This window comes from Mustela erminea, chromosome 5 (genome assembly GCF_009829155.1).
Source record: "Mustela erminea isolate mMusErm1 chromosome 5, mMusErm1.Pri, whole genome shotgun sequence".
In the NCBI taxonomy this organism is placed as follows: Eukaryota; Metazoa; Chordata; class Mammalia; order Carnivora; family Mustelidae; genus Mustela; species Mustela erminea.
This window is the reverse complement of record NC_045618.1, coordinates 100,446,070-100,461,868: the sequence shown is the minus strand read 5'-3', so window position 1 is coordinate 100,461,868 and position 15,799 is coordinate 100,446,070. Positions and strand designations below refer to the sequence as shown.

The following is a 15,799-nucleotide window of genomic DNA, read 5'->3' as shown; positions in this document are numbered from 1 at the left end:
CTTCGGAAATTCATATGGAAATGCAAACAAAACAAAACAACAAGAATATTCAAAACAAGTTTGAAAATGAAGAGCAAATACTACCTAATTTCAAGACTCATCATAAAGTTATAGTAATCAGACAGTTTGGTATTGACAGAAAGATAAATAGCGGAACAGAACAGAGATTCTAGAAATAGGGTTACATATATCTGGCCAACTGATATTCAAAAAAGATGCAAAGAAAATCCAATGGAGAAAGGACAGCTTTTCCAATAAATGGTACAGGAACAACTGGATATCCATTTACAAACAAACAAATAAGAAATTTGGTACACTCCCACATCATGTAAAAATCAACCAAAATGGATCAGAGACCAAAAGTAAAACCCCAATCACGGAACTTCTAGAACACATAGAAAAAAATCTCTGTGACATAGGGTTAGGCAAAGACATCTTAGATACAGCACCCAAGCCATGATCTATAAAAGACAAATTTTATAAATTTGACCTCATCAAAATTTAAAACACCCACTCTTCAAAGGACATTAATAGAAGAAAAAGACAATCTACAGAATGAGAAAAGTATTTGAAAAAATCGCCTATCTGATAAATACTCATGTCCAAAATATATAAAGAACTCTTAAAACTCAAAAAACAAAATTTTTAAAAATGGGCAAAAGGTGCTCAAAGTGTAACACGCTAGATTGTGGTAGGTCTTGAGGACCAAGTTCCTGGACCTAGTTCAGTACTCTTTTTCCACAGTAACCTCTGCTGCTGGTTCCCTTGGCTAGACTGTGGCAGAGAGGCAATTAGATACTGGGTGTCTTTGCTCTCAGTGCTCTTGCCACGGTGCAAGGTAATGTTTTTAAAAACCACCATGAATTAGAATTAACTTATTAATTAGGGAGAAGGACACCTAGAGATAAAATCATACTAGCTGCAGGAAAAAATCCCTGTGGGCTGTACTCCCATGCCATGCATTCCCAGTTCAATCCCCAGTGTCTCTCTAGAGATGCATCCTCGGATTGCTATTGCCCCTGAACCAGAAGCCTGTTTAGAGCTTTATAGCAGGTAACTGCAGGGCTGGACTGGGAAGGCCTCCCTGGTGCATAACCGCTGTCATGGCGCCCTTCCACCACAAGATGGCACACAACTCTCTTCTTTTGGGAGGGAAGTCAGCGCCACAGCCAAGTCTGAAACGACGCATATTTCAATTAGCAATAATCGCGCCTCGGATAAACCTCATTGGCTACGATACTGCCACTGCGCAATTTTCAAATCAGAGGAAGATGCATTTATTTTTAAAACTGACTTTCTTTTTTTTTTTTTAAGAATTTATTTATTTATTTGACAGAGTGAGAGACAGCGAGAGAGGGAGCACAGCAGGGAGAGTGGGGGAGGGAGAAGCAGGCTTCCCGCAGAGCAGGGAGCCTGATGTGGGACTCGATTCCAGGACCCTGGGATCACAACCTGAGCCCAAGGCAGACACTCAACAACTGAGTCACCCAGGTGTCCCGCACTTATTTTTAAAAGTTGCCCCCTTCACTCTGAAAAATGGCTGGGACAAAACGACGAGCACAGAAGGAGATTCTGCTTGCCGGAGAGGTGATGGGAGAAAGGAGGCTGTGACTGAGGGTCTCCTCGAGACTTGACCTTCACGTTCCTGAATTCCTCTTCTACTTCCCATAGAGACCTGTGTTCCTGATCTCTTTTCCCATAATGACGAGGACATGTGTTTCACGCTTCCCTCCGTGTTCTCTGCTGCTGACCATCCACTTCGGACATTACCTGCTGCTGTTGGGCTGCCAGTCCAGGCACAGAGAGTCGATGTTATTCTGTGTCTCACCTGGAATACAACCAGGCCTGGGTGGCAGCCCTGCCCCTCCTCCAAGCTGCGGCTCCACACAGCCTTCTGCTGACAGGGCCACCATCTTCCTTCCAGATCCTTCCTCCTCGCTGAGATCCATCAGCTGGCAAAAGGCATATTATGGAGCCGAAAGTCATTTGTAATGCCTCCCGAAGAGCTCATACATCTCACTCAAAGAGAGGAGTGAGCCTAAAGTAAGAGAAGCCTGGCACTTCAATCCCATGTCATCATTATTCCTAGGAAGTCTTGAGGAAATGTGGTTCAGACATACGGACAAATCATTGCAATGTAAACCCAAGTGGGTGGGAAGGGCGAGTTTGAGATGATCTCCAAAGGCTGAGTGGAAGTTAGCTAGTTCTAGGTGGGCAGAAGTGTGGGGCTGACAGGAGGGAAAACGTTCTCCACAGACACAACCGCATGCAGGCCTGAGGTGAGGAACAGCAGACGTGAGCAGTGTGCCCAGGTTGTTCTGTGGTGCTAGAGACTGAACTGCAGAGAGTCACTGAGGAAGCCACCCCCATGACAGGTGGTTGCTAGACACAAGGGCCAGATGTTCCCTAGTCAATGGCTGGGCCTCTGGCTCTGAGGGATGGACTGAACCCCTGACGAGTTTGACGAAGATGGTGTATGATTTAAATAAATCATTCTATCCCTGAGGTGAAGGACAGATTAAGGAAAGATATTCCTGAATTCTGGGAAAGTGGTTGGGAAGCCATTGTGTTAATTCAGGCAGGAGAGGATGTGGGCTGAGCCAGGTCGGTGGTGAAAGCATAGAGAGGAGCACCGAGAAGGCTCCTGCAGGAGACTCCGTCAACCAATTGCACGTGAGGCATCAGGGCGACTCCTAAGTGTCTGGCTTACAAGAGTAAGGAGCTGTGGCTTCAGGAGGAAAAGCTGATTTGGAAGGAAGGGGACAAAATAGGATTTGAGTTTGTTGAGTCTAGAGTGCTCAGGGGACATCGAGCTGGAGATGACCAGCGGACAGGTAGTGATAGCCGAAACCTGGTCAAGGGCCTAGAGCAGCGGTATTTACTGGGAGATGGCAACAGAGAAGTGTGGTTAAAACCAGGACAGAGGATGAGACGGTCCTGGAATCGAGTGAAGAGGAAGGAAAGCAGTGGGTTACAGCCGATTCCTTTTAACATTGACAGTGAAGGGATAAGAAGAAGAAGAGAAGTTAACAAAAAGAGAAATCCATCCAGGAGACAGAAAAGGAATGGCAGAGAGGTGTAAGTCGAAGCAGGAAAGGGCTTTGACTCCAAACGATTAGTAGGAAGGAGTCCATGGTTTCAGTGCAGCCGAGAGGCCCAGCAAGATTGGGACTGTGGCCTCTCCACACTGCTTGGTGGCAGGGAGGTTGCAGAAGGCTGAGGGGCTGGACTGGAGAGCCCAGGGAAGCTGAGAAAGTGAAGACAATAAGAGCAGATAGCATTTTGGGTGGCACAGGCTGAGAAAGGGAAAGAGAGGAGGGAGATGGGGTGGTGACTGTGGGGTGAGCAGCCGGCCGGGCTGAACTGAATATAGGAAAAGAACCTTCTGTTATTCTCTTGATTTTAAAGTACGTGCATTTTTAAATTTTTTAGTTTTTATTTTAAAATCATTATAGATTCCCAGGAAGTTGCAAAAACAGGGCAGAGAAGCTCTAGGTACCCACCACCCAGATTCACCCACAAGGAACACCTTAGGTTGCCGAAGCTGAGAGTCTCCAAACCAGGAAATTGACATTGACATTGACAAGTAGACCTTATTCAAATATTAACAGTTTTTACAGGCACTTAGTATGTCTGACTAGTTCTGTGCAACTTCATCATCAGCCTGGATTTGTGTCACCCCCACCATCGAATACAGAACTGTTCCGTCACCACAAAGAACTCCATCATGGTACCCCAACCCCAGAGACCACGAATCATTATAACTGTCATTTCGAAAATATGATAGAAATGGCACTGTAGAGTATATAACATTTAGAGATCAGCTTTTGTTCACTCAGCCTAACGTCCTAGAGACCATCAATGTTGTTGTAAATATCAAGAGTTTGTTTTTAATTACTGGATAGTATCCCATTAGATGGAAATACCACTCAGTTCAGCCATTCACTTCTTTGAAAGACATCTGTGTTGTTTTCAGTTTGGGCCTCTTACACAGAAAGGTGCTGTGGACATTGTGTGGTAGTAGGGCAGAGGTTTGGGGGATGTTCGTTTACATTTCTCTGGCATATTTGCCATTTTTGTATCATATGGTAAGCGTATGTCTACTTTTATAAGAAACTACCAATTGCTTTCCAGAAGAGTGTACCATTTTGCATTCCCACTAGCAATTTTTGAGCGATCCAATTGTTCCATATCCTCACCAGCATTTGGTATTGTCTGTATTTTTTATTTTAGCATTTCTAATGGGTACAAGACATAGGATGCTTTTATTGTGTTGTGTTGTATTTGTTTGCAGGTTTGCTAGCAAAAGGTGAGCCTCTGACAAGTTCATGGGCTGAAGGGAAGGAATGAGCAGAGATAAGGAATTGAGGGTCTAGGAGAAAGGAGATGAGTGAACGTGGTCTAGAGGAGAAGGAAGGAAGATGGGGGTGGAATGAACTTTGGCAGCAAGATGTGTGCCTTATTCTCTGACCCTGGAGGAAAGAATGTCAGGATGGCTAAAAGTGGGTAGGGAGAAGCTGTAAGTGAGAGTTTAAGAAGTTGACTCTAAGCAACACAGCAGCAGAAGCAAGATGAGAAGTGGAAGGCCCTGGAGATCATTATCACCTGGGGAAGAGCCTGGGCACTGGATGCTGGTACCAAGGCTGCCCAACCCCATCACCAGCTACGTGACCTGGGGCACGCTATCTGATCCCCCCAAATACTCCATGTCCTCATTTATAAAATGGGGATGATAATAGGCCCTCCTTCCTAGGGTTATCGTGAGACTCGTGTAAGGTTCTATGCATGCTATGAATGGAGAGTGGCAGTGAAGATGGTCACACAGCAAATCAAAGAATTAAATATGCCAGGGAAATTCATGGTCCAACTAGTTCGATAATTTTTGGTGTATATGTCTTTCTACTACCTCCCACAAGGCTGAAAATAACTTGAGCGTACTTTTCTTTGTCTTCCTAGCATCAAGTGCCATGCCTTCTTTCTAGAGGGCTCTCAGTAAAATTTGTGAAATTGACTGAATAAATGAGTTGCAGTCAACCGGAAAACAGCTCAGACTCCTTGACCCTCAGGCTGCCTTCCCCTTCAGCACACTATCCCTGGGTGGAGGGGGACGAGGTGAGAGGCTCTCACGTCTGTGCTTGCTAGCCTGCTACACCAATCTTTCTCTGGGACCACCAGACGAAAGAATAATGATTCCTCGAATTGGGCTCTATAATTCAGTTCTGAAAATGCAAAAGCATATTACTTAGGATTAAAGTCAAGTGAACTATTTCTGTTGGTTACAACTTACGGAGAATTTAAAAAGGAAAAGCAGAGGGGTGCCTGGGTGGCTCACTCCATTAAGTGTCTGCCTTGGGCTCAAGTCATGATTCCGGGGTGATGGGTTCAAGCCCCACGTCGCATCAGGTTCCCTGCTTAGCGCCGGGGTGGGGAGGGGGCTGCTTCTCCCTCTGCCCCTCCCTCTGCCCCACCCTACCTCCTGCTCTCTCTCTCTTTCAAATAAATAAATAAATAAATAAATAAATAAATAAATAAAATCTTTAAAAAAAAAAAAAGGAAAAGGAGAGAAAGATTGTCAGAGAGATTTCTTTGAATTACCTGTTTTTAGGACCGTCTCGCCTTCTGGGAAGGACCAAACTTCAGCTAGTTCAACAGTGCAGAATCAGAGGGCTGAGTAGGCGGCCGGGAGCCGGAGAAGGCGGAGTTGGGGGGTGGCGGAGGAGTAGTGGGGCCAGCTGGCTGGTCCTCAGTGGGTTCAGGTGCGCAGTGTGGGGGAGGGGCTCAGACCAGCCAGGCTCACCAGGGAAGGGCAGCGGCCAGAAGAGCGGCGGCCACAGCACACCTGTGTCTGGTCGCATTTTTTAAACCTTGGTCTTCGCCCCAACCTTTAAAAAAATGATTGTAAAAACACCCAGCTTCCGGTCCATGTCTTCTCTCTCTCTCCTCCATCGCTCGGATAAGATATGGGGCTAACTAACAAGGGGCCTGCAGACGTTCCGGGGGCAGTGGCTCCAGCAAGATGAGTGAGCCACGGAGGCAACACAGGAATTTGGAAAATCCGTGAACTGCATACCACCCCCCGCCCCCGCCTCAAATCCTTCCAGTCTTGGCAATTGCGCCTCCGCAAGCACAGGTGGAGTGTAACTCCCCCCCCCCCCCAACCTCCACGAGCCCCAAGCCCTGGGTCCTTCCTGCCGAGCCACTCGCTCTGACCGCCAGGGGGCAGGCTGCGGCCAAGAACGCGCTGGGACACCCCGAGGCTGAGCTCGGGGCCCCGCTCTCCCTCCCGCTCCGCCCCGCCAGCCGGGCGGACAGCGCCCCCAGACTCAGCCCAGCGCGTCCCGCACTGGCCTGTGGGATTCCTTCCCCATTTGTCACAGAGGCTGCCGGGGAGTTGAGTTAGGCCCGCGAGGGAATCATTCCCTCATATCCATTTGAGTTTGGGAACCACGCACCTAAGAATTACGTGGGGGTGGGGGGAGACAGCGCTTATTCCGGGTCCTGATTCTGGAGGCTGACTCTCTGGGTGGGGGGTTTGGGCCCAAGAATCTGCATTGTATGCAACCTTTTTGAGGGTTCTGAGACAGGTGGTGCAGGAACACACTTTGACTAGACAGTGCCTTAAGCGGTTCAAACCAGGACAATCCGTCCATGCAGGGATTTGGCTTTGTGTCTAGCCCAGGACTTAAGCAGGTCGATGGGATGAGGCGTCAGATGCGTGGTCTCCGGCCGCGTGAAAGAACGCCCAAGACCGGGCTGAAGGAGGCTGAGGAAGAAGAAAAATTCTTACTACTGGTCCCAGATGAAGAATACTGCTGCTCGCCCAGCCCTGTCCTGATGTCCTTCACGCCCTCTGTTCCTTCTGACCATTTCTGGGCACTGGTTTCCTTATGTCATCCTCTTCGATGTGCCTCCCTTCTCCTCATTGCTCAGAAAAAGCATCCTGGATTAGAGGCCGCTAAACCCTCTGCTCAGGATAATGCTTGCTGTCCTTCATTGGTGCTAAGACACAATCTACCACATGAGCCTCTTGATGGACTAACAGCTCTTCAGGGAGAAGTGGGAGTGAGATAGGGCATCAGATAAGCTCATCGGTCCAGTCCCAGACCAATACAAAATGTGTTTGAGAATTGAGGAAGGTTTCTTCTTCTCATGATCGAATGTTATTTTATTCGTTTAACTCAAATTCATAGAGAACCTTCTGTCCAAGAGCCTGTTGGGAGGGGTGAGCCAGGTTCCTAATGTCACCCTCACGGTGCTGCTACCATGGTGTAGGAGGCAAGAGATGAGAGCATAATAAGTGAATCAGTGAATCACAAGTTGGAGATTGTGACCAGTGCTAGGGAAGAAAGAAATAGGGTGATAGGGCAGAGACGCAACGGAGGGGCCAATTTCAGTTGGGTGTTCAGGGATGAACTTTCTGAGGACGGGTCACAGAATTGAGGTTGGAAAGAAGAGAAGGACCTAAAGTGTAACATTCCAGGTAGAGAGTGCTTTCTTGTAGTTTCAACCAAGTCCACCAGGTGCCTTGGCCCATGGCGGTGAAACTTGCTCTCCTTGCTTAACTCAGAGTTTTCCGGAACACCCTTTTTGAGTCATGTGATGCTACTTGGTGAGGATGCGGGTGTGAACGAGAATGCCGTGGCTTCTTCCCTCCTAAAGTTTATAACCTGGTGCAATGCTTAATGATAAAGCTCTGCTGAGGCTCAGTTCCTAAGTTTGCCATTAATCTTCGTTATAGAAGATTTATTTTAGATTTTGGTTTAGTGTGGCCCTGCTGGGGAGGCCTTTGTGACTGCAAATACCAAAATCCAATGGGGAAATCATCCCTGGGGGTTGGGGGTGGGGGTTGTCCCAAAAACCTGAATGGGATGTCTGGTGGCGCAGATTAAAAAAAAAAAAAAAAGTCCAGCCATCACAGCCTGCCCATTTTGAGGGTGAGGGAAGCTTTTCTTGACTCTCTAGCCTTCCCTTCATAACCAGAGCATCTCACCAGTTCTGGGTAAGAAGACAGATTGGGTTCCCAAAGCAGAGCAGGAATCTTTCATCATTGAATCCCGCCAGTTCGGGCACTTTCATTTGGGGCGCCATCTATTTGAGCAGAAGCGCAAGGGCTGGGGCGGCCCGCACTTCCCAGACCTTGGAGGCTGTCAAAGGGGAGAGAACAATTTGTGCTTGAACCTCTCAGTGGCCTTTCTGAATTTCTCACCGAAGATAAACAATGCTATAGAAGTGGCAACAATCTATAGGAGCTCTTTGCTCCCACCCTTCCCAGGAAGCCTCTGCTTCTCCTATAGCATGAATTTGTAACTGCCAGATGCTGTCAACCCTCCCTGGCAAAAAGAGTTTTCCCCTGGGTTTCAGAAAGATCCTACTGCATCTGAATTGCTACTGAAGAAGGAAGAAGAGAAAGCTGAAATAAGAGAGGACTTCCCTGGGGCCCCGGGCAGGAGTGGTCTGGAATGGTTTGGAAGCAGCAGAGCAGGGCCTCTAGGGGACAATAGAGGAATGAGTGGGCACTGCAGAATCCTGGGCCTCCCCTCTACAGGTTCTGATGGGCTGGTGGCTTTTTTGGCCTGGAAATAAATCTGTCTTTTAAAAAAAGCTTCTTTGGAGCTTCTGAGACTTATTCAGGTTTGCGGACACTTGACCGAGGGCATAGACCCATCAACAGTCTTCTACTTACAGTCATCTCCCATGCTGACATCCTCTGTGTCTCCACCCACTCCCTCCGCATGCAAGGCCTCAGGTTCGTTTTCTGCCCCACTTTTTGTCTTAGCCCCTGGAGGCCGGGGGCTGAAACCTGAGTCAGCCCCAATCCCATGCCAGGTGGAGCAATTGACTTGAGCCGTTTCAGTAAAGGCTTTAAGTTACCAGACACCCATCTGCTGGCTGTTCTCCCCAAGGAAACGGGAGCCAGATCACTTTCACTGGGCATCGACCCCACATGTCCCAATGTGCAGGGAGAAAGGGAGATTCATCCCGGCCTTCTGGTGCTTTCACTACAAACAACTCCCATGTGGTTGCCTGAAGTCTTCTTCATTAATAGCCCAACACCTCCCAGAATAGCCTGCAGGCGTTGTCAGAAAGAGTTCAAGCCCAGAGGAACAGCCTCCCTCTTCCCTTCCACCTCTTGGGTTGGTGCCCACATTGTGTTCTGTTCATTGGAGATCAACTTAACAGCTCACTCCTCAAAACAAAGCCTGACTCCCCACCCTTCTTGCTTCTATGTCCTGATCCTTTTCTCTTTATGGTCTCTGGGAACCCAGGGTTCTTTGCTAGTGACTGAAATCAGTTTTATTTTCTTAAAAAGAATTTTTAAAGTAATAGATCTATAAAGCCTCTAACAAAAAAGAGCAGTTTCCTCTTCCCTCCCCAGACGCTAACACTTTGAGTTCTTGAGGTGGTTCTAGAAGAAAAGTATTTGCCTCCATATTTTCAAGTAACATTCTCGTAATACTGGTATACTGTTTTTTTGTTTTGTTTTGTTTTGTTTTTTTTCAATTTGAGATATTATCTGCCAGCTTCCTATTATGGAAGATAAGATACCACTTAGTATACCCAGTCACACTCTCTCTTCTAAGACTAGAGGTTTTCTGGACCTAAGAGAGCTTAAAAAGCAAGTCTTTTAAATATTGAAAGAGAAGTGCTCTTCAGTACTATACCCAGCAAAGATCTCTTTCAAAAACAAAAATGAAATAAAAACTTTTTTCTTAAGGCTTGGCAATAATTTTATTTTTAGATTTATGGACATCAGAATATTCCTGTGGCAGAAATGAAATTTAACAGATAACTATACATACCTATGTTTCAACATGTAAATTATACATTTGCATTTCTTCCCAAAACTTGGTTTCAGCATCAGAACTGAAATAAAAATTTTTGTAGGCTTACAAAAGCTGAAAGAATTCAACACCAATAGATGTGTATAAGCAATGTCAATGGAAATCTTTCAGGCAAAAAGAAAATGCCAGATGAAAAAATTTATTTGCACAAAAAATGAAGAGTACCAGAAGTGGGAAATATGTGGGTAAATATAAAACACATTTTTTTTCATATTTTAAGTCTCCTTTTAAAAATAACTGACCATTTAAAGCAAAAATAAAAACAATGCTTTGAAGTTTATAACATATGTAAAAAGTCAAATGTGCCACAACTGCAAAGGACCAGGAAAAGGAAGCAAGTATTCTGTTGTAAGTTTCTTATACTATATTTGAAGTGGTGTAATATTATTTGCAGGTGGATTATGAGAATCTAAGATGTATACTATAAACTTTAAAGCAACCACTACAAAACAAAACAAGAAGCGTTAGAGAGAAAATGAAATAAAAATTTTTAAGGCCAAAGAAGGCAAAGAGGAAAAAAGGAACAAAGAAGAGAATGAGTAAAAACAAATAGAACGTTGGTACATTTAAACCCAATCATACCAATAACCAATTAAATGTAGAATTCACTGAAGACATTTATTTACAAGGGATAGCCCATAACTTTTTGAAATACAGACATGATAAGAACATTTTTTTCCAGAGGCAAAAAACCCCATAGACTCTTGTTATTAATGAGAGTGATGAAGGTTAGCAAGATGGCAGAGGAGTAGGAGACTAAATTTCATCTAGTCCCAGGAATTCAGCTAGATAGTTCTCAAACCACTCTGAACACCCATAAACTCAACAGGAGATCGAAGAAAAGAATAGCAGCAACTCTATGAATGGAAAAGTGACTGACCACTTTCTGGAATTTCCAGGTCTCTTCTGATTTGTTTAGTGTATTTTTTTCTGGAGTCGTTGCTACCCTTTTAGCAGTTTGTTCTCTCGTCCATCTATTCTTCTTTGGACAAAATGACAAAACAGAAAAACTCATCTCAAAAAAAAAGAATAAGAGGCAGAACCAACTGCCAGGGACTTAATCACTATGGACATTAGTAAGATGTTGGAACTAGAGTTCAGAATAACAATTATAAATATACTAGCTGGGCTTGAAAAAAGCATAGGAGATACCAGATAATCCTTTTCTGGAGAAATAAAGTCTAACCAAGTAAATATCAAAAAGGCTATTAATGAGGTTCAATAAAAAAATGGAGGCTCTAACTACTAGGATAAATGAGGCAGAAGAAAGAATTAGTGATATAGAAGACCACATGACAGCGAATAAGAAGTTGAGAAAAAGAGAGACAAATAACTACTGGATCATGAGGGGAGAATTTGAGAGATAAATAACACCATAAGATAAAACAATATTAGAATAACTTGGATCCCAGAAGAAGAAGAAAGAGAGAGGGGCAGAAGATATATTGGAACAAATTATAGTGGGGAACTTCCTAATTTGGGAAAGAAAACAGCCATCGAGATCCAGGAGGCACACAGAACAACCTCAAAATCAATAAAATAGGTCAACACCCCAATATCCAATAGTAAAAATTACAAATCTCAGAGACAAAGAGAAAATCCTGAAGGCAGCAAGGTAAAAGAGATCTATAACTCACAATGGGAGAAACATTAGACTGGCAGCGGACCTATTCACAGAGACCTGGCAGGCCAGAAAGGATAGGCATGATATATTCAGAACACTAAATGAGAAAAATATGCAGCCAAGAATACTATATTCAGCTATTGAAAATAGAAGGTGAGATAAAAAGCTTCCAGGACAAATAGAAATTAAAAGAATTTGCAAATACCAAACTAGCCCTATAGGAAATATTGAAAGGGGTCCTCTAAACAGAGAGAGAGCCTAAAAGTAACATAGACCAGAAAGGAACAGAGACAATATACAGTAACAGTTACCTTACAGACAATACAATGGAACTAAATCCATATCTTTCAATAGTCACCCTGAATGTAAATGGGCTTAAATGCCCCAATCAAAAGATACAGGGTATCATACTGGATAAAAAAACGAGACCCATCAATATACTGTCTGCAAAAGACTCATTTTAGACCCAAAGACACCTCCAGATTTAAAGTGAGTGGGTGGAAAAAAATTTACCATACTAATGGAAATCAAAAGAAAGCTGGGGTGGCAATCCTAATATCAAACAAATTAGATTTTAAACCAAAGACTATAGTAAGAGATGATGAAGAACATTACATCATAAAGAGTCTGTCTAACAAGAAGATCTAACAATTTTAAATATCTATGCCCCTAACATGGGAGCAGCCAATTATATAAAACAATTAATAACAAAACCAAAGAAACACATTGACAATAATGCAATAATAGTAGGGGGCTTTAACACCCCCCCTTACTAAAATGGACAGTTCATCTAAGCAAAAGATCAATAAGCAAATAAAGGCTTTAAATGACACACTGGACCAAATGAACATCACAGATATATTCAGAACATTCCATCCCAAAGCAACAGAATACACATTCTTCTCTAGTGCAAATGGAATATTCTCCAGGATAGATGACATCCTGGGTCACAAATCAGGTCTCAATCAGTACCAAAAGATTGGGACCATTCCCTGTATATTTTTAGACCACAATGCTTTGAAACTCGAACTCAACCACAAGAGGAAAGTTGGAAAGAACTCAAATACATGGAGGCTAAAGAGCATCCTATTAAAGAACGAATGGGTCAACCAGGAAATTAAAGAAGAATTTTAAAACTTCATGGAAACAAATGAAAATGAAAACAACTGTTCAAAATCTTTGAGGCAGAGCAAAGGTGGTCCTGAGAGGAAAGTATATAGCAATACAAGCCTTTCTCAAAAAACAAGAAAGCTCTCAAGGGCCTAAAAGAGTTGGAGAAAGAACAGCAAATAAAGCCTAACTACAGTAGGAGAAGAGAAATAATAAAGATCAGAGCAGAAAACCAATGAAATAGAAGCCAAAAGCACAGTAGAACTGATCAATGAAACTAGGAGCTGGGTCTTTGAAAAAATTAATAAGATTGATAACCCCCTGGCCAGACTTAGCAAAAAGAAAAGAGGAAGGACCCAAATTAATAAAATCATGAATCAAAGAGGAGAGATCACAGCCAACACCAAGGAAATAAAATTATAAGAACATATTATGAGCAACAATACACCAGCAAATTTGATAATCTGGAAAAAATGGATGCATTCCTAGAGATGTATGAACTACCAAAACTGAACCAGGAAGAAATAGAAAACCTGAACAAACCCATAACCAGTAAGGAGATTGAAGCAGTAATGAAAACTCTCCCAACAAACAAGATTCCTGGACAAGACGGCTTCCCAGGGGAATTCTACCAAACATTTAAAGAAGAATTAATACTTATTCTCCTGAAACTGTTCCAAAAAATAGAAATGGAAGGAAAACTTCCAAGTTCATTTTATGAGTCCACCATTACCTTGATCCCAAAACCGGACAAAGACCCCATCAAAAAGGAGAATTATGGACCAATATCTTTGGTGAATGCAGATGCAGAAATTCTCACCAAAATACTAGCCAACAGGACCCAACGGTACATTAAAAGGATTATTCACCATGACCAAGTTGGATTTATTCCTGGGCTGCAGGGTAGGTTCAACATGCACAAATCAATCAATGCGATACACTACATTAATAAAAGAAAGAACAAGAACCACTTGATAGTCTTAATAGATGCAGAAAAAGCATTTGACAGAGTACAGCATCCTTTCTTGATTAAAATTCTTCACAGTGTAGGGATAGAGGGTACATACCACAATATCATAAAAGCCACTGATGAAAAACCCAGAGTGAATATCATTCTCTGTGGGGAAAAACTGAGAACTTTTTCCCTAAGTCAGGAACATGGCAGGACTATCCACTATCACCATTGCTATTCAACATAGTACTAGAAGTCCTAGCCTCAGCAATCAGACAACAAAATGAAATCAAAGGCATCTGAATCAATTTAGCAAAGAAGTCATGCTCTCACTCTTTGCTGATGATATGATACTTTATGTGGAAAATGTAAAAGACTCCACTCCAAAACTGCTAGAACTCATACAAAAATTCAGTAAAGTATTTGGATGTAAAATCAATGCATGGAAATCAGTTGCATTTCTATACACCAACAATAAGACAGAAAAAATGAAATTAAGGAATCAATCCCCTTTACAATTGCATACAAAACCATAAGATACCTAGGAATAAATCTAACCAAAGAGGCAAAGAATCTGTACTCAGAAAACTATAGAATATTCATGAAAGAAACTGAGGAAGACACAAACAAATGGAAAAACATTCTATGCTCATGGATTAGAAGAGCAAATATTGTGAAAATGTCTCTTCTACCTAGAGCAATCTACGTATTTAATGCAATCCCTATCAAAATACCATCAAGTTTTTTCAAAGAAATGGAATAAATAATCCCAAAATGCATGTGGAACCAGAAAAGACCCTGAATAGCCAGAGGAATGTTGAATAAGAAAAGCAAAGCTGGTGGTATCCCAATTTCAGACTTCAACATCTATTACAAAGCTGTAATCATGAAGACAGAATGGTGCTGGCACAAAAACAGACACATAGATCAATGGAACAAAATAGAGAGCCCAGAAATGAACCCTTAACTCTATGGTCAACTAATCTTCAACAAAGCAGGAAAGAATGTCCAATGGAAAAAAGATAGTCTCTTCAAGAAACGATGTTGGAAAAATTGGACAACCACATGCAGAAGAATGAAACTGTCCCATTCCCTTACATCATACACAAAAATAGACTCAAAATGGATGAGGAACCTCAATGTGAGACAAGAACCCATCAAAACCCTTGAGGAGAACACAGGCAGCAACCTCTTCAACTGAAGCCGCAGCAACTTCTTCCTAGAAACATCGCCAAAGGCAAGGGAAGCAAGGGCAAAAATGAACTATTGGGACTTCATCAAGATCAAAAGCTTTTGCACAGCAGAGGAAACAGTCAACAAAACCAAAAGATAGATTTAGATAGATTGAGAAAAGATATTTGTAAATGACATATCAGATAAAGGGCTAGTATCCAAACTCTATAAAGAATGTATCAAATTCAACACCCAAAGAATAATCCAATCAAGAAATGCACAGAAGACATGAACAGACATTTCTTCAAATAGCCAACAGACACATGAAAAAATGCTCAACATTCCTCCACATGAGGGAAGTACAAATCAAAACCACAATGAGATACCACCTCACACCAGTCAGAATGGGTAAAATTAACAGGTCAAGAAAAGACAGATGGCGAGCATGCAGGGAAAGGGGAACCCTCCTACACTATTGGTGGGAATGCAAGCTGGTGCAGCCACTCTGGAAAACAGTGTGGAGGTTCCTCAAAAAGTTGGGAATAGAGGTACCCTACAATCCAGGAATTGCACTACTGGGTATCTGCCCCAGAGATACAAATGTAATGATCCAAAGGGGCATGTACACCTGAATGTTTATAGCAGCAGTGTCCATAATAGCCAAACTATGGAAAGAGCCCAGATGTCCATCTACAGAGGAATTGGTAAAGAAGATGTGGTATATAGACACAATGGGATACTATGCAGCCATCAAAAAACCCCGAAGTCTTGCCATTTGCAAAGGCGTAGCTGGAACTAGAGGATATTATATTAAGCAAAATAAGTTAATCAAAGAAAGACAATTGGCATACGATCTCACTGATTTGTGGAATTTGAGAAACAAGGCAGAGGATGTAAGGGAAGAGAGGAAAAAATGAAATAAGATGAAACCGGAGAGGGAGACAAAAGATAAGAGTCTTAATCTAAGGAAACAAACTGAGGGTTGCTAGAGTTAAGGGGTGGGGGGAAGGATGGGGGCTGGGTGATAGACATTGTGGAGGGAATGTGTTGTGGTGAGTGCTGTGAATTGTGTAAGACTGATGAATCACAGACCTGAAA

General features: G+C 43.0%; 1 non-coding gene across 1 annotated transcript; it reads right to left on the bottom strand.

The window, feature by feature from the left end:
• Positions 1–1,115: 1,115 nt before the first annotated feature.
• On the bottom strand, positions 1,116–1,257 carry LOC116592093. Its single transcript, XR_004286293.1, has one exon. It is a non-coding gene; the product is annotated as a U4 spliceosomal RNA (small nuclear RNA).
• Positions 1,258–15,799: the final 14,542 nt, after the last annotated feature.